Below are 18,434 nucleotides of genomic sequence, written 5' to 3'. Positions count from 1 at the left end.
ATTATATGCAATGAAGCCCTCAACCTTTCATTTTCTACCTTATGATTAGATAATTCATCTAGGGATAGTAGTTCATATGCAACAGAATAATAATTGTTCAATTTAAAATGAGGGAGACTTCTTTGCTGAAATAAAGTCTACTTGGAACTGCTGCGGGTACTTTTACTAGCATTGAATCTACTAGCATTGCGTCCACGGGTGCTAGCCTACAGTTAGCCTTCATAATGCCTTTATGTTGTATCTAAAGATAAAGTTAAGAAATTTTGAAGGACAAGCTTATGTGCAATAGGGTGTAATACATACCTAGTGCAGTGGAGGCTATGAAATGTTTTAATAAACGATCAATTTTATATACAAATATAAGCCTGTACACTCAGATTGTGGGGGCTTCTGTTGAAAAGACCAAATGGAACAAATGGCTGTTTTAGTCATCGTGAGGTTTGCCAAACAAGGAATTGTTTGTGTCAGCTGCTCATTTAAGGCCTGATGCTGCCAGGTGCTGAACACCCTCAGCTCCCATTAACTTCATTGGGAATTGAGGGAGTTCAACACCTAGCAGGATCAAGACATTAAGTTGGGAATTGATAGGTAGGGATCAGGGTCTACATGTAAATGATGTAAGGAAAGCATTGATCTTGTTAATATGTACTTAGCTCCTGTGGTCTGTAAACTTGGGTGTAAGTTTAACTTTTGCCGCTGATACCTGATTATAATACATACCAATGGCAGTTTCCATTACATTAACCAAACTCTTAAATGTACTGGCTTACATAAGAACAGCCATACTGAATCAGACCAAAACTCCATCTAGCCCAGTATTCTGTCTTCCAACAGGGGCCAATGCCACGTGCCCCAGAAAGAATGAACAGAACAGGTAATCATCAAGTGATCCATCCCCTGTCGCCCATTCTCAGCTTCTGGCAAACAGAGGCTAGGCACACCATCCCTGCCCGTCCTGGCTAATAGCCATTGATGGACCTATCCTCCATTAATTTATCTAGTTTGTTTTTGAACCCTGTTATAGTCTTGGCCTTCACAACATCCTCTGGCTACGAGTTCCACAGGTTGACTGTGCGTTGTATGAAAAAATACTTCCTTTTGTTTGTTTTAAACCTGCTGCCTATTAATTTCATTTGGTGGCCTCTAGTTCTTGTGTTATGAGAAGAAATAAATACTTCCTTATTTACTTTCTCCACACCAGTCATGATTTTATAGACCTCTATCATATCCCCTGAAAGTAGTCTCTTTTCCAACCTGAAAAGTCCCAGTCTTATTAATTTTTCCTTATACGGCAGCCATTCCATACCCCTAATAATTTTTGTTGCCCTTTTCTGAACCTTTTCCAATATATCTCTTTTGAGATGAAGGGACCACATCTGCACGCAGTATTCAAGATGTGGGCGTACCATGGATTATATAGAGGCAATATGATATTTTCTGTCTTATTATCTATCCCTTTCTTAATGATTCCCAACATTCTGTTCGCTTTTTTGACTGCCACTACACATTGAGTAGATTTTTCAGAGAACTATCCACAATGACTCCAAGATCTCTTTCTTGAGTGGTAACAGCTAATTTAGACGCCATGATTTTATATGTATAGTTGGGATTATGCTTTCCAATGAGCATTACGTTGCATTTATCAACACTGAATTTCATCTGCCATTTTGTTGCCCAGTCACCCAGTTTTGAGAGATCCTTTTGTAGCTCTTTGCAGTCTGCCTGGGACATAACTATCCCCAGTAATTTTGTATCATCTATATATTTTGACACCTCATTGTTTACCTCTTTTACCAGATCATTTATGAATATGATATATAGGACTGGGCCCAGTATGGACACCTGGGGAACACCATTATTTACCTCTCTCCATTCTGAGAACTGGCCATTTATTTCTACCCTTTGTTTCCTATCTTTTAGCCAGTTACGAGTCCCTGAGAGACCCTTCCCTCTTATCCCATGACTGTTTACTTTGCTTAAGAGCCTTTGTGATTGCTATCCACTTGTATGTATGGTTTTTAAAATGTCTGTTGATAATGCACTCAAATTTATTTTGCTAGAAATCAAACTATAATTTTTGTTCAGCTCATGTTATTTCTTCTGTCACGTTAAGGTATTAAAACACAGTTGATGCTGATGCAGTGCCTCAGTGTCAGAGGCTAAGGTGAGAGTCCAGCTGCTTCTGAGGACATTATCTGCTGCTATCAAGATATTCAGGTTAGCACTTTCAAGTTTTACGAGAATCGGTAAGACTTATTTTCTGAAATGCTTTACTGAAGAAAGGGTGAAAATATAAAAATGTCTGGATATTTTAGGAACCTTGCTTCCTTGAGCTTGTTCACTGATTGTAAAATATAGGCTGGCACAGAGATCCTCTTTAAAATAAATTTGAATCTTCACTATCAAGTGGTGTAGACTAGGATATTGGGCATAAGAAGGTAGCAATGAAAGCCAAATGAAAATTAAAACAAAAGAGAGAAGGCCAGCCCAGCAAAGTCACAGCAGAACAATTATAACGTTTTGAGGGATTTGGGTATAGTTTCAGACTTGCTTCCTTCACTGGTGCAGACACAATGTGCCAAAAAGGCACTCTACTCAGTACCTTGTGTGACAGGGTTGGGCCAGATGGCTATAGGAGAGTAATCCTATTGGGATCTGGGAAGTGCTAAAGGATCCCCCCCAACCTAAGAGGGGGATCCACAGGACCTGGACACCAAATAAATAGGGGGGACAACTAATGAAATAACAGGAACATGTGGTCGAAGGGTCAAACGAAGGGAACCGGATGGGGACTCCGAGCAGAGAACCCCAGACAGCACCCACTGCTCCTCAATGGCGTCAAGGGAGTCAGTGGACACCGCCCAGAGGAACTCTGCCCAGATACGTGAACGGACAGAGGATCGGAAATAGGCCCCACAGTCATAGGAGACTCCATCGACCAGCTTCCTCACTCTGGTTTTATAGATGGCCATTTTAGCTAGGGCCAGGAGGAGGTTGACCAGGAGATCCCGTGACTTTGTGGGGCCATGGAGAGGGAGCGTATAAATAAGAAGGGGAGGGGAAAAGTGCAAACAAAAGTGTAATAAAGTATAGGTGAGGAGCCGGAAAAGGGGCTGCAATCTGGCACACTCTAGATATACGTGCGCCAGGGTTTCCCTCACATTACAAAAAGGGCAAGTATCCAGGATGGGGGTAAACCATGTCAGAAACACGCCCGTGCTCACAGCTCCGTGAAGGAGCCGCCAACTCATGTCCCTGACGGGCCTCGGGACCAAGGTGGAATACAGGCTGGCCCACCGAGGTTGCTCACCCTCCAAGGGTGGCAGGAGGTCCCGCCACTTTGTATCGGGGCGGGACACCAGGGTGTGGGCGTGAAGGGTGTGAAGCGTGAGTGTTTATAAATAATTCCGTGGTGTGATTTGAAAACTGACTGGCTGCAGTTCATGCAGCCAGCTTGCAGTGAAAGGGTGAGGGGTTTGTTTGGATCGGCAGGGTAGGGACCCAATGGAAAGGTCTGGCGGGCCTGGGGTAGAGGATGGGTGGGGTACGCCCTCGCGCAAGGCTCGGTTGACATAAGCCCGAGCATCGGGGGTCAAGGCGGCCTTAACCTCCTGAAGTACGCGCCGGGGGGTACGAGGGCTAGAGAGCCCCATGCGCCGAGCGAGCATCAGGGGATCCAGCCAGTCTCTTCGGTCGTAGTCCAGGAGGTCTCCAACCCTCGTGACTTCCGCCAGGACCAACCTCTGGCGCACCGAGCGGGACTCTGCCACCTGCACACGGAGTTGGGGATTGTGTAGCAGGGGCTCTGTGAGGAGATCTGCTCCCACAGTGGCCGCCACGGACCTGGTCGTTGAAAGCAGTTTCCAGGTCCGGAGGAGGTCCTGGTAGAAGACCGGCAACACAGAGGTCTCACGGAAGACCTCTTGGATGGAGATAAAGGAGCTGCCGGTCGTATCCGGAGCCCTCGGAAGCGATGCAGGAAGGCGTGCACCAATATGCTCCACGCCGGACAACCTGCACCATAAAGGAGCCTCTGCAGGGCCTGGAGGCGGAAGACATGGACCTGAATGTGCAGACATCTCAGGCCCTGCCCTCCCTCCTCCAGGGGTAGATGGAGAACCCCTGCAGGGACCTAGTGCAGTCCTGACCAAAAGAACTCCAGAATCGATGTCCAGATGTTGGCCAGGAAACCCAGGACTGGGACCAGAGTGTTGAGCCGGTACCAGAACATGGACAGGACTAGTTGATTAAGCACCGGCGCTCTCCCTTGAAGGGAGAGGCACCGGAGTAGTCCTGTCCATTTCCGGAGCCACTCTATCACCCCACCCTCTAAATCTAAAAAGTTCTCTGGTGGAGAGGGATGCGTGGCAGAAAGGTAAACGCCAAGATAGAGCAGCGGACCCGCGCTCTACCGGATGGCCTGAAGCACAGGTGGGAGGGAGCTCGCCTGCCAGCCGTCCCCGACCACCAGGCCAGAGCTCTTGACCCAGTTGACCTGGGCGGAGGAGGCTGCCGAATAGATGGCCAAGTCGCCCAGGTCCTGGACCACGAGAAGCACGGCGTACGCGTACGCCAACAGGACCAGCCACAGCTCCGGCTCCCACAGCACCAACCCCGCCAACCTCCTGTGGAGGAGACAGAGGAAGGGCTCGATCGCCAGAGCATACAGCTGGCCTGAGAGGGGGCCCCCCTGCCATACTCCTCACCCAAAGCTGACCGGTTCGGTCAGGGTCCAGTTGAGCCTGACCAGACACTCTGCGGAGGTGTACAGCTCCCAGAGAAAACCCATAAACTGGGGTTTGAAGGCAAATGCTCGCAGAGTGTTCAGGAGATACCCATGATCCACCATGTCGAACGCCTTCTCTTGATCCAAGGGAGCGAACGACAGACCATCCCTACACCCGAGTTCCAAAAGGTCCCGGACCAGATATAGGTTGTCAAAAATGCTGCGGCCTGGGACAGCGTAGGTCTGGGTGGACCACGTCCGCCAGCACGGACCCTAGCCGCAGCAAGATTGCTTTTGCCACGACTTTTGTAGACCGTGCTGAGGAGTGAGATGGGACAACAATTTCGTAAATCGCGGAGGTCCCCCTTCTTCGGCAATAAGGCTCCTTGATCTGCACAAGCTGGCAACTGACAAGAATGACCCTCATTTGTGTGGGTCCACGGCATCAGGAGGTGGACTATCTTCTGTAGGGCCCCTGCCCGGGAAGGAAGTCGCTTGCTCCACACCCACGAGGGGTGCCCTTGGTGGCTCGGGTCCCGGCCCCGTGGCACTGGCTGTCGCCTGAACAGGCTCGGTGGTCGTCAGCGGGGTGCCCTCTGCAGCCGGGTTGATGGAGGAGTCCAGGGGCTCCTCGGAGGTGGGAGCGGAAGCAATGGTTAGGGGGAGTGAGCATGGGAAAAGGGGGGCTGGAGTGAGGTCACCCAGATCGAGGCCTGCTGGCATAGGGTCGTCCTTCCCCTGGGTGACCGGGGTCAGACCCAGGGCCTCAATCTCCTCGTATATGGAGGGGAGATCGCTTTCTGCCACCCCGGAGTTCTCCCCGCTGGCACCCGACGGTCGCCTCGGGGCTCACAGGGGCTTCGGATGGTACCAGGGCAGAAGGGGCTCCCTCGGGGGTCTCAGAGGGGAGGGACTCCCGTGGAGGGGAGATACGACCTTCCCGGTGCTGCCACGTCTTCCCCAGCCGGCACCGGTGGATGGAATACACTTGAGGGCAAGGCGGAAGCCTCGGCATCGGTGCCGCCCTTCCTGGTCTTCCAGAGGGCCTCTGCATCAGATGGGAGGAGTGGAGCTCGAGCCTTCCGCTTGCCCCACTTTCCCTGGACTAGGGCCCAGCCCTCCATGGCATCATCTGGGGGCTGGCTAGCAGGGGTCGTGTCAGGGGGCAGAGGCGATGGCTCAGGGACTCGGGTGGGTAACGGTGAGGCAGCATGAGGGAGGGAGGATTCCCCCTGGGGCGGGCCCTCTCCCATGCCCAGCGGTGTCCCTGCTGCACCCTCCTCCACAGGCCCCACCAGATTGCAAGCAGCGGGGGCGGGGCTCTCCGGCTTGTCTGGGCATAGTGGGGGAGGCGTCCCTTGGGCCCGAGCGGGAGTAGTGGTAGACTGGGAAGGAGGAGGGGTGGCTATGGGGGCTGGGCAGCTAGGGGTGCAGGCGATGACGGGGCCAGTGCCCTGCCTGTGCTCAGGGGTACCGGATGCCCCTCCTTGCCGGGCCAAGGGGTAGTCCCTCCGGATGTGCCCCATTGCCTGGCAGAGGTAGCACCGGGCCTCCCCCGTAGAGTAATGCACCCGGTAATGGGCCCCCTGGTAGGGGACCAGGAAGGACCCCTCGAGCGCCTCTCCATCACGTGCCGCCAGCAGCAGTTGAAGCTGCACTTGCTGGCAGAACGAGAGGACGTGATGGAGGGCGGGGTCTTTGCAGCCCAATGGGAGAGGGCTCAGGACAGAGATGGGTTTCCCCAGGGTGGAGGGGGCAGGTAACAGGGCGGCATTGGGAAGAAAGGGAGGGACGGAGGTCAGGACCAGGCGGACGCCCAGGTCCTCTAGCGGCTCCAGGGAAACGAACACCACCCCCTCTGCCAGGCCCTTCTCCGCCACCTCCTGGACGGCGGCCTCCGATGCTAAGAATAAGACGAACTTTCCGTACATTTTGGAGGTCGCCACAATGGCCGTGGGCCCCACCGCCGTCGCCAACGCCAGCACGTACGTCTCCACGTGGGGCGAGGCGGGCACCAGGAGGCAACGGACGCCGTGCTTCCTGGTCATGGTGGGAAAGGGGCCCCGGCCGCTATAGATGGTAGCGGCAGCAGTGGGCGGGAGAGATGAGGTAGCGGCAGGCGGGGGGGCTGCTGCCACCTGGGCGTACGCCCTGGGAGCCGGGGGAGGGACACCCACAGAGCTAGTGGAGGGAACAGCAGGGAGGGACGCCGCGGCCGGTGGTAGGGCCGCGGCAGTGGGAGCAGCCCCTGCCATGGAGGGCCTGGTCTTTTTAGCGGGGCCCTTCCCCGTCTTCTTCCCCTGGCCTTTCCCGCCGGCTGGGGGGGCTCCCCAGAATCTGAGGGGGGGAGGGACGTGGCAGCAGCGGAGATCACCGTGGGTGCGGTGGCAGGTGGTTCAGCAGCGGAGGTAGAGGCTTGGGGGGGTGACGGAGGGGCAGGCAGGGGAGGGGTAGCTGGGGCTGATGGAGGGGCCCCACCTGTCTCGTCCCCCGCCATTGTGAGTGGGGAGGGAAGGGGAGACACCAGAAGGAGAAGGGGAAAGGGAAAGCAGGTTGACCACTCCTCCCCGCTAGGCTGCGGGCAGGGGAGGATGGCGACAAAAGGGGTGGGCTGGATGAGGGGACAAAACAGGGGCTAGGGGTCAGTCGCCGACACGGGGTGGAATTCTGGCTCCTCTAGCTGCACTAAGGGAGGGGGGAATACAACAGCATTGGGGGTGCAGTGAAGAGGGTTTAAACTAAAATGGGGAGTGGCACAAGTGCATGGGAGGGGGCATGGGCACACGGAGCAAGGGGCTGAGCGGGCTGGAGTTAGAGCAGGGAAACCAAGGGGCTAGCTTCAAAGGCTGGGGCGGAGCAAACAAAGGCTATAGAGGAAATATGGGCAGGGCAAACAAACTGAAGCTAGTAAGGGGGCTGGGGCAAAGGGGGCAGGTAGCAAGGGGAAAAAGCTGTGAGGTGGGCAGTCCGGGGGGGGGGGCACATGCGCTTGCACAAAAAGTCTGTTTAGGCTGGCTGCTGCTTCTGGCCTAAAAGGTGGAATCAGGGCGTGGCAAGCCAAGCAAGCAGCTGAGTCCACAAGCAGGAGCGGAGGCAGATAGTAAACAGCCAGTGGGGGTGGTGGAGGGGGCAGCGGTGGTGGTAGTGATGGGAGTTGGGGAGGACATACAGATGGATCGGAGGGTAGCTCCACACCACACCCCCTGTGTCCCTACAAACACAGTCAAGACCCCCACCACAAGAGCACAGTTTGAAAGATACTCAGTCTTAAGGCCCCCTCCACAGTGGTCTGCAAAGTCTCTTGGTGCTCCCCTACCGGTAGATGGTCCTCTTCTTCTCCTCCTCAGGGCTTCAGCAGCTCCAGGAACTTCAGGTGGTGGTCCAGGCAGGCAGAAAGGACCCCTCTCAGGTGGTGGTATCCACAACAGCAACAGCTGGGGCCCCTCACTCCCCCCTTCTGGGGAACAGGCCAGCAGGCACCTCCCCCCCCAAGGGGCTGCAGTTGGAGTAGTAGCAGCACCCAAAGGTGGGGGGGGTCTAGCAACCAGGTAGCAGAGAACAGGGATGGTGTCTGACCCAGCCAGGGGAGCAGCTGGAGCAGCAGGGAGAGCCTGCAGGAGCAGGAGAAGCAGCTCTCTCCCTCCAGGCCAGAGGCCTACAGGAGAGCAATTAAAGGGAGAGTTATTAGTCCCCGATTAACCAGGTCCCTTTTCCCTGGCTAAGATAACAGGGAAGGTTTCACAACAATCAGGAACCTTCTGGAGCCAATTAAGACAGGCTGATTAGAACACCTGCAGCCAATCAAGAAGCTGCTAGAATCAATTAAGGCAGGCTAATCAGGGCACCTGGATTTTAAAAAGGAGCTCACTTCAGTTTGTGGTGTGTGTGAGAGAGAAGCAGGAGCTGGGAGTAAGAGGTACTAGGAGTGAGAACATGGACTGTTGGAGGACTGAGGAGTACAAGCATTATCAGACCCCAGGAGGAAGGTCCTATGGTGAGGATAAAGAAGGTGTTGGGAGGAGGCCATGGGGAAGTAGCCCCGGAAGTTGTAGCTGTTGCACAGCTGTTCTAGGAAGCACTCTAGACAACTGCATTCCACAGGGCCTTGGGCAGGAACCCGGAGTAGAGGGTGTGCCTGGGTTCCCCCTGCAAACCTCCCAACCTCTCCTCAGACACAAGAGGAGTCAACTTGGACTGTGAATTCAGAAAAATGGCCAAGCTGAGGGCTGCTGTGAAGCTCCAAGGCAAGCAAATCTGCCAATAAGTGCAAGACCTGCCAAGGTAGAGCAGGAACTTTGTCACACTTGGTAAAGGATGCTAGCCAGCCAGATTACATGATGTCTTCTGCTGTGCAATCTATGAACAAATAGTTATCTTTGAAAGATGCTGTTTGCTTTCTTTCAAGGCCACAGTGGTTCCAGCTCCTTTCTGCCCAACAGCAAACTCCATTCCTTCTCTTTACTTGGCCACTAGACTAGATCGTTTGCATGCGTGCGCTCTCTCTCTCTCTGATGCCTGTGACAATGGTTCTCTACTATTGTCTTATGGGGAATGCAGCATAAGAGTAACCCCATTTTTTAAAATTGTTTTGTTTTAAGTCTGTAGATGGATAACCATTCACAATAGAAACTTGTTTTTTCAAGTCGTCTCATCATGAAGAGATGAGTGTAGCGTACTGATCAGATTATTCTTGATTTGGGGTCGCTTTTAAATGCGCAGCTCTGCAGGCCCATGTGCAGACTTCTGGCATTCTACCTCTTCCTCTGTTCAGTGGAACTGCATCAGTTCTGCTGTAGTCACAGCCCTCTGCAACTGAGAGAGCAGGATGACACAGCATTTGCTCCATAGCCATGTTTTTAGAACAAATATTTGTGTTCTATTTAATTTAAAAAGTCATCTTGAAACTCGGATTAAAAACCCTACTTTCCACTATGACCTGTAAATTTTAAAAATACCTGTCCTTGTAACCTAGTTATATATCCAGTAATAAGATATGTGATCGTAAAAATAATATGTCAGTTTACCTATCTGTGCCATGAAATGACTCCGCTTGCATACCATAGAGAATGGTTTTGAAAATTCAGATCAGCTAATTTTAGATTGTAAGGCTTCCAGGTCAGGGACCATCTTTGTTCTATGTTTGTACGGTGCCTACCACAGTGAGGTCCTGCTTATTTTGCACCACTACAATACAAATAATAAATCTTGAACTATCCCCCCCCAAAAGGGATTAGTACTCCTGTAGGGAAATGTGTGAATGTGGAGACGTGTTAAATATTGGAATTCTCTACACCAGGGGTTGGCAACCTTTCAGAAGTGGTATGCTAAGTCTTCATTTATTCACTGTAATTTAAGGTTTCATGTGCCACTGATACATTTTACGTTTACGGGGCCGGTGGACGGAACCTTAGATAGGCAGCGGGGCCGGTGGACGGAACCCTAGGCTGGCAGTGGAGGCGGTGGATGGAACCCCACTCATTCATGAGAATTTTGTTTGCTGTGCAAACTCCCATAATGATTTCAGAGCAACTTTTACCAACTGTTGCAAAATAACATTTTACCTTTTAATGTTTTTTTGTACCTAGATATAATGGAGTATTAAGACTATGTGCAGAAGAGGGGGCAAATGATAGATATAATTGTTGTAACATTTGCAAGAAAATAATCTATTTAAATTAGATCAGGCTTTAATGTTATCATACTTTCTACCTGATTTAACATGGGGGAAAGAGAATATGATTTTATGGTAAAGTGTTTTAAGCATTAGCTATTTTCTTTTTGATCATCCTTTCATTCTACCCTAAAGCCATGCAAATGTTCCTAAATACAAATCCTCATTGGCTTATATTACATCTTACATTCCACTGCTCCAAGTGAAGAGGTCATGCTAAATCAGAAATGATGGAGAGACTGGACCTCATTTATACTCAAGATGGCCCAATTAATACTATTGAAATTGTGTGGAGGAATGCAATATGAACAGACAGGTTTATTATATGAACTTGGGTAATTATCTTTTATACTTTATTTTCTTCAACTATTAAATTCAACACAGTATTATCTCTGGAATTCACATTCGGATCAAGGCACCAGCAAGATAAATACCTGAATTGGACCCTGTGGGTTTGGGCCTTGCATTTGCTACAGTTTTCAGGCCAGCCCAATCTAGTCTACTGATAGCATGACTAGTGTTAGAGGCAGTTTACCATTCTAACCTGATTCTTCTCCCTCCAGCAAAAGGAATAGTTGGGATAAAATTCTTGTCTTGATGTGTGTCACTTTTAGGCCCAAAGATGATAACATTATAGCTTGACCGAATTTAAATTTTAAAAGAATTTTATAAATGAGTCACTTTACCTGTAAAGTGCAGTTACGATAAGAAAAAGTGACTAGGTAAAAATGGTACCATCCTGTTAAACTCCTTTTTAAACTCCTGTTAAAAACTTTCCTCTGTGTATATCCAGGCTCCTTTCTCCCAACAAAAATAAGTTTGACTTATTTTTTAGTCCTGTTAACACTGCAGAGTGAGTATTAAATGGGAGATGGAGGTGAGATGCATTCTGTTCTGGCTCATGCAACACCAAAGAAAGGTTATGTAATTCATATTAGGAGGTCAAATTCTCTCCCAATCCAGTTTCCATTAAAATCAGTGGTAAGGCTCCTATTGCCTTCAGTGGGGGTTGGATTGTAATCAATGAATAGATTGTAAGGGCTGACTTTGACCTACATAATCTTTATTACTGGTGGTAGTACACAAACCAGAAAACACAGCCTGACTCTCCCATTCCAATTTGAGTTTCAAGGCTGGTGGTTTAAAAAAAAACAAAAAACACTATATCTTTACTTGTAAATTGAGCACAATTGATCTGGAAGCCACTGAGATGTAATAAACATCTCAATAAACCCCTTGATGCTGCTTTTTTAGAGTCACTTTTCAAAGTTAGAACTATACTTTAAAAGAACAAAGGGTTAATACTATGAGGAATCCACTACATTCTAACTACCTGCATAACCCTTTCTTTATCTGGGAGTAAAATATCAGTACACTTCTCAATTTAAAGTTTATGAATTTCTTTTCTTCCTTAATAACTCTTTGAGGTGTCAGCACTGAAAAGATGAATCACTTTTTTTTTAGTAGGAGGCCTGACACACGATGAAATCACTGTCTGACACTTCAATGACTTCTAATGTTGTTTTGTGTAACGCATCACTGTTGGGGATGCTGTGGGATTTTGAACGTTCAGCAACGCACAGATAATGTGATGTGGCAACTCTGTGGGTAGTAGTTCTTTTCTTTCTTCCAAACTGATGAAATGCTTTATCATCACAGAATGTGAGAACTTGCCTTTTTGGTATGACTAGCCTGTGGCTGCTATTAATCATGATTCAATTAAAAAAAATACTTCTGAAAACTTAACACACTTGAAACTGGCATTGGGAGGCTGTCTTTATAATTATTCTTGAGAATCAGTGTAAAAGCAGAAATGAATTAATTTTATTATGGGAAAGGCCTTTAGCTTCCTCAAAACAGTCAGATAATGCTCTTGGGAGAAGTGTGTATACATCATAGAACATCCCTTTTTATAATGTTACATGATTTTTCTGCTATATTGTAAATGAAGGGACTATGTGTTGGCCACTTGATTACCCCCTGCACAGAGCAATTGGTGTTAACCCTCCAGCCACTTCAGCTATAACCACAGATGTTTGGCAATAAAGTAAAATAAAATAATTGGTAATAAACAATGGGCTGTTTGGCAATAAGCCAAAAAGTTTTATTTGAAAGGAAAGCATTGTAGATGGTAGTACTAATGCTGCTACTTGTTCTCCAGACGTATCCTAAACCTTTTGGCCTTATAATCTTCAAACTGATACCTTCTTGTGACTCCAAAAACTTCACATGACCCCAAGCTTCAGAAGCGGAGATCATATTTTTTCCTAATATCTGCCTCTCCTACTCCATTCTCCACCACGAAATGTCTGTCTTTCTTTTACACTTCCTATCTTACATGTCTGTGTTTCTATAGCACTCATAGTTTCTAATCACTTAAATACCCCTGCTTTATGCCATTTTGGAATTTTAATTGTCTTCATCAATACTGTTCCCCCCCCCCCATCAAATTTCGCAGTCCCTTCCTCTGGACCTGCAGGTTGTTCAGGAGGATAGTGTTGTCACTCAAATGTCACAATAAGAAGCAGTTTGAGTACAGACTCAACTTACCTTCCTGCATGAATGTTATTTTATAAAACAGCTCAAGGTTGGTCTCTTAAAGAGGGGTCTCCCCTTTTCCCCCACAAACTCAAATGTCTGTCCAGATGGATCTGGTCTGTCCCATCTGCTCCTGGCAGCTGTGATCAGGTCTGTCGGTGTCTATCTTAGACACGTTATCAAGCCTCCATTACTCTAGTATCTGAGCACCTCACGCTCTTCACTGTATTTATCCTAACAACATCCTGCAAGGTTTATAGATGGGTAACTGAGGCATAGTGACACTAAGCATCTATGAGACCAACCTCTCACATGAAGTCTGTAGCAGAGCAAGGAATTTAATCCAGGTCTCCCAAGCCCTAGACTTGTGCCCTAACTACTGGACTTCCTTTAGAGTGGCATACTTGGGTATTCTTGACCTGACAGCTCCCCAGTTTAACCCAACTGATGGACATGGAGAAGCCCCTATTAGTGGCCTCTCTTGCCAGTCACACCAAGAGGCTCCCAATAGTTTCCATAGGTGACATGGTGTCATTGCCATAGCATGGTGGATAAGGGAAGTTTTAATCTCCTACTAAGAAGTCTCCTAGACCCTTCTTAGACACATGATAGAGAAACTCTCTGAATAGTTGAAAATGTAGTTTACTTAAACGTGGTGGCACAGTACTGTACAGGAATTTAATCACAGATTTAAAAAAAAGTTTAACATTATAATAAAACAATTAATATTCAGAAAGAAACCAGTCAGTCTCCTTAGTGGCAGGCCATAAAATACTCCTATTGCAGTGGTTCAGTAGTGTCATGGCATCATGGGCATCTGGCCAGACCAGGCTGATCTTTTAAGCTGCCACTGCCCTGGTTGTTGTTGTAAGGACTGTTTGTAAGATTCTTTATTGTGTTCTGCAGCATCCTTGTTTTCCCTGCCTAAAATCTAAGCAGGAACCAGTTCAGCTGAGAACTGCATTTATGCAAATCATCACACAGTTTATGTCCATTATGTAATGTGGTCTGGTAGCACCTGTGCAATAGACTCATCCTCTTTCTCAAAGGGATTAAACACAGCTATACAAATTCACTCAGGGCTAAAATTGTGTATACAAAGTTTAACCACAGTACCAGAAGTTTGAGCTTTTGTTTTTAAAAACAGGATTTTAAAAAATATATTATATTTAGATTTAAAAACAACACCATCAATAGTAAAATACTGGCAAATAGACAAACCAAAGGTAGATGCCACAATCTAGCAGGAAGTGATTACAATTTGTCAAAGTGAAATGATCCTTGACCAAAAAAAACCCCCACTGTGGGCAATTTCCAAGAGAAATATACTTGACAGTACTTGTCAAGTTAGGATGAATTTTCCATAAACATACTACCTGATAGCATAAAAATATCACTTTGTGTGAAACAATCATAGAGATAAAAGAGACATACATCCAAATTTTGCAAAGCTCTCATGAAAATCCAATATCTCAGAAAGAAGAAAATGCTAAAATAGTTATTCCTGAATATGGATAAATCTAAATTTACATTGAAATATCAATATTTTCTTTCTTTGTTGATCTTGTAATAAAGTAAATGCTATTATAAGATATAATAAGGTTTTGTCAGCATATTCCTAAATTATATATATATTGCTATCAACAGCAACACAAAACTTAGTTGGAAATAACACATGATCTGATACCAAATTGATTAAAATTCAGATTAAAAATCAGATGTTTCTTATTATAAGCCTGAGATACCCATACAATGTCAGGAAATATATAATTTTTGTTTTAATGCTTTAGATTACTTTTGTTTTGCCAAGTTAGTCATACACACCTCTCTTTCACTGAAGAAATTTTAATAATCAAAACATGGCACAACACAGGTTAGGGTTCCAAAACACTTCACAAACAATATACATCCAGCTCCACAAAAATGCAGCTACCTTTCGGTACCTCTGATGCTGGGGAGGGGAAATTTTTGGCCTAGGTCACTGGAGCAACCTTATGAAAAGTACCATAAGAGCTTTATGAAAATGACTTTCTTTTGTAAATATTGTCGTTGTGCAGAAAGTTAAGGCTTCAGCTTTATGAAAATCAAGTCTTCCGCATCCAAGCGGAGCAGGTAAAACCTCAGTTCTTAATATCTAAGCCAAAAGACTCAAACTGCAATACATTTTATCTCAGAAATCTTAAGTAGCTGAATTAGCTGTTCCATGTTTGAACTTATCGTTCCAGTGCTCTTAAATCATGAAACCATCACCTCCATGTTCTATAACTGCAGGGGTCTGACTTTAGACTACAAAAGCAAGACAATTCAATATTAAAAGATGGAATGTTCTTCTTAACCAACTCCACTGTGTCTGGATAGGGGAAGTAGTCACATTTCAGATCATCTTGCATACCATATGTACTGACATACATGGGTAATATTCACTTGGTAGGTGAACAATAGAGTTTCAACTTAGCACATACATTTCTTATTTTTGTTACTCGGACCAGTCATTGACATTAACGCTAGTTGGAATCTAACCAGCCTCCAAGTAATGCTTTCTTTAAAGACATAAAAATGTCAAACTAGACTTGGCCCTGTCTGACATTATTCTAGCTAATATGGGAGTAAGAAAACCTTCGCAATTCCCTTGTGATTTAATATTTTTTTGACATATGAGGTTGTGACAGAAATGGAGTGGCTCTGTAATAATTTACGAACATTGCATGTTGACCTGGCTAGGGGGATGTTTGCTCTATGAATATAATGGTTTCATTTATTAGGGGGCTGTCAGGACAAACAAGCAAAATGGAAAATAATGGCTCAAGATATGCCACACCTTAGCAAACACTTGAGAGTTGTTAAGAGACAGTGCCTGGACCCTTGGCTCTGAGGATGCTGTCTTGATCTCCTTCCGAGCCTAAAAGACTAGTTTGGAAGAGAAGGGTGAAAGCCTGACAATTCACAAGAACAAAGGAACTCTGGCAGGATTAAAAGGGATCCTCTCTCAAGAGGTGGGGGGAGTTGTTTGGGGGAACCAGACTGAGGCAGGCGTTCACTGGAGTGTCTGAAGAAGTTTGGCCTGTCTAGCTTACCATAGGGGTAGTAAGATAGTCATGTTTGTTATTTTAAAATATTTTTTCTCTAACTACTTTGTTCCAACTATTGAAAACAATGCTTTTCTTCTTAAATGCTTTTTCGTCAGTGTATCCTAGAGCTGTCAGGAAAACAATTTCATTCCCACAAAAAAAATTTAAAGTTTTCAGGAAAACCAACAACTGAATTTGTCATGGAACTGAAATGATGCAGTAATTTATTTTGGAAACATGAAAATGTTCCTGCAGTGGGGAACATCTTGATGTTTCCAAGTTTAAATACATTGCCCAGAATTCTCAGCTGCCCACCTGGATGGCTGCCAAGGAGTTGGGGACTCTGGTAGCCCTGGCTGTGCAGCAACCTGCCTGACAGGCTGCAGGGGAGCTGTGGAGCTCAGAATAATTGTCTGAAGGAAAATCATTCTGACAGAAAATTCCTGGCCAGCTGTACTGTACAGCACTGGTCACAGACTCCAGAAGAGAGGAACCTTAGGTACCTGAACTCAGTCAGACCTGCTGGAAAAACCCAGCTGATATACAGGGCACTACTGCAACCCAGCACCTGATCTAAAAGTTGAGAGAATTGCAGAATTCCATGCTGGGTAAGGTAAAGTTACAAAGCCAGACATGCGAATGAACTCTGAGAGACCAGAAAGAGGACAGAGGTGCAGCTAGCCTTGCAACTGTCACCATGGTATTTTTCCCTTATTAAATAACATGTAACATCCAGCTCAAACCAACAAACTTTCATAGGCAATGTCTACACTACACCAACACAAGTTACATCAGTATAAAACTGCTGCAGTTACTATATTGTGCATGCATGCTTGGTTCCTTGTGTCGATCTGTGTATAGTCACCAGGAGTGCTAGTGCAGATGCACAGTGCAGTGCACCATGGGAAGGTATCCCAGTGTGCATCTTGTCACCGTTCAGTGCGCTATCTTTTCAGAAGTTTTGGCAGTATATCGTAGGGCAGAAACAAGTTGTGCAGGAGTGACTGGGAGGAAAAGGTCAAGTTCCCAGCATGCAACTGTCCCCATCCCATAATGTCATTCATAACCCCTAATTTTTGCTCCAGCCCTCCAGCACATGGACCCCAAAATGAGAGCTGCACTGACAGTGGAGAAGCAAGTAGCAATTGCACTGTGGAAACTTGCAATGCTGGATAGCTACCTGTCAGCATGAAATCAGTTCGGAGTTGAAAATGCACTGTGGAGGCCGTTGTCATGTAAGCGTGCAGGGCAATTGATCATCGCCTGCTACATAGACTGTGATTCTCGGCAATGTGCAGAACGTATTGGAACGATTTGCAGCAGTGAGGTTCCCAAACTGCTGTGGAGTGATAAATGGCGCGCATATCCCTATTTTGGCACCAGCTGTCAGGCTCTGGTTCCAGGCAGTCAGGTCTGGTGGTTGGAGCAGTGGTCAAAACTGGATGTGGGGTGGGGACTGGGTCAAGGGCAGTGCTGAAACTGGGGCCCAGGGACAGGCTGTGGGTAAGAACCAATATCGGAGTTTGTAGGCAAGTCAAATCACTACAGTAGTCGGAGTCCAGATGCAGGCCAAAGGTTAAAGCCAGGTTGGAGTCAGTCTGAGGGTCAGGAGGTGGATGCAGGGCTAGAGTGGGTCAGAGCTGGGTATGGACAAGGCTCTGGCAAGGCTGGGGCTGGAACAGAAACCAGATCAAGGGCAGGCTGGAAGCCTAGGGAGTCTGACACTGCAGCAGCAGGAGGCGTTTCTGGCTAAGTAGTGTTGTTACACAGACTAACTTGCAGATGTAGCAGGGTCAGTGAAATACCTGTGCCTGGTGGTCATCTGACCCAGACCCTGCTCAGGGATAGGATGCTGCAGCAGGTTGTGTTGGAGGGGTGAGTCATGGCAGCACAGTGAGCAGCCTTGGTCTGGCTGCGGGTTTGCCAGACATCAGCCCAACTTGCCCCAAAGTATATCAACAGGAAGGGCTTCTTTTCTATGGTTATGCAAGTGTTGGTGGCTCTTCAGGGATGCTTCACCGACATCAGTGTTGTCTGATTAGGGAAGGTGTATGACGCTCATATCTTTAAGAACACTGGACTGTTCAGAAAGCTACAAGCAGAGACTTTCTTTCCAGAGGAGCAAATTATCATTGGTGATGTTGAAATGCCAATAGTGATCTTGGTGGACTACCCTTTGCTCCCCTGGCTCATGAAGCCGTACACCAGACACCTTGAGAGCACCAAGGAGGTACAGAATGGCTGTTTAATGTGCTTTGGTAGACAGATGGGACAGTGGCATTAGTTTGCTCACAAAATTGGGTCTGTGAGAAAAATATCATAATGGTTATAGCTGCCTGCTGTGTCCTGCATAATCTCTGTGGGGGAAAAAGTGCCACCTGTGGGGAGGGCAGAGATGGAGCTAAGTTTGAAGAGCCAGACTCAAGGACTA

General features: G+C 47.1%; 1 long non-coding RNA gene across 2 annotated transcripts in view; it reads left to right on the top strand.

The window, feature by feature from the left end:
- Positions 1 to 18,434, top strand: part of LOC142071072 (uncharacterized) — a 146,353-nt gene that overhangs the window by 8,684 nt on the left and 119,235 nt on the right. For both annotated transcript variants that reach the window (XR_012667021.1, XR_012667020.1), the window contains exon 2: positions 2,114 to 2,217. This is a non-coding gene — a long non-coding RNA (uncharacterized LOC142071072). The remainder of the gene's footprint in view (positions 1 to 2,113; positions 2,218 to 18,434) is intronic.

The sequence above is a fragment of the Caretta caretta genome, chromosome 2 (assembly GCF_965140235.1).
Source record: "Caretta caretta isolate rCarCar2 chromosome 2, rCarCar1.hap1, whole genome shotgun sequence".
Lineage (NCBI taxonomy): Eukaryota > Metazoa > Chordata > Testudines > Cheloniidae > Caretta > Caretta caretta.
This window is presented reverse-complemented; position numbering and strand designations above follow the sequence as displayed.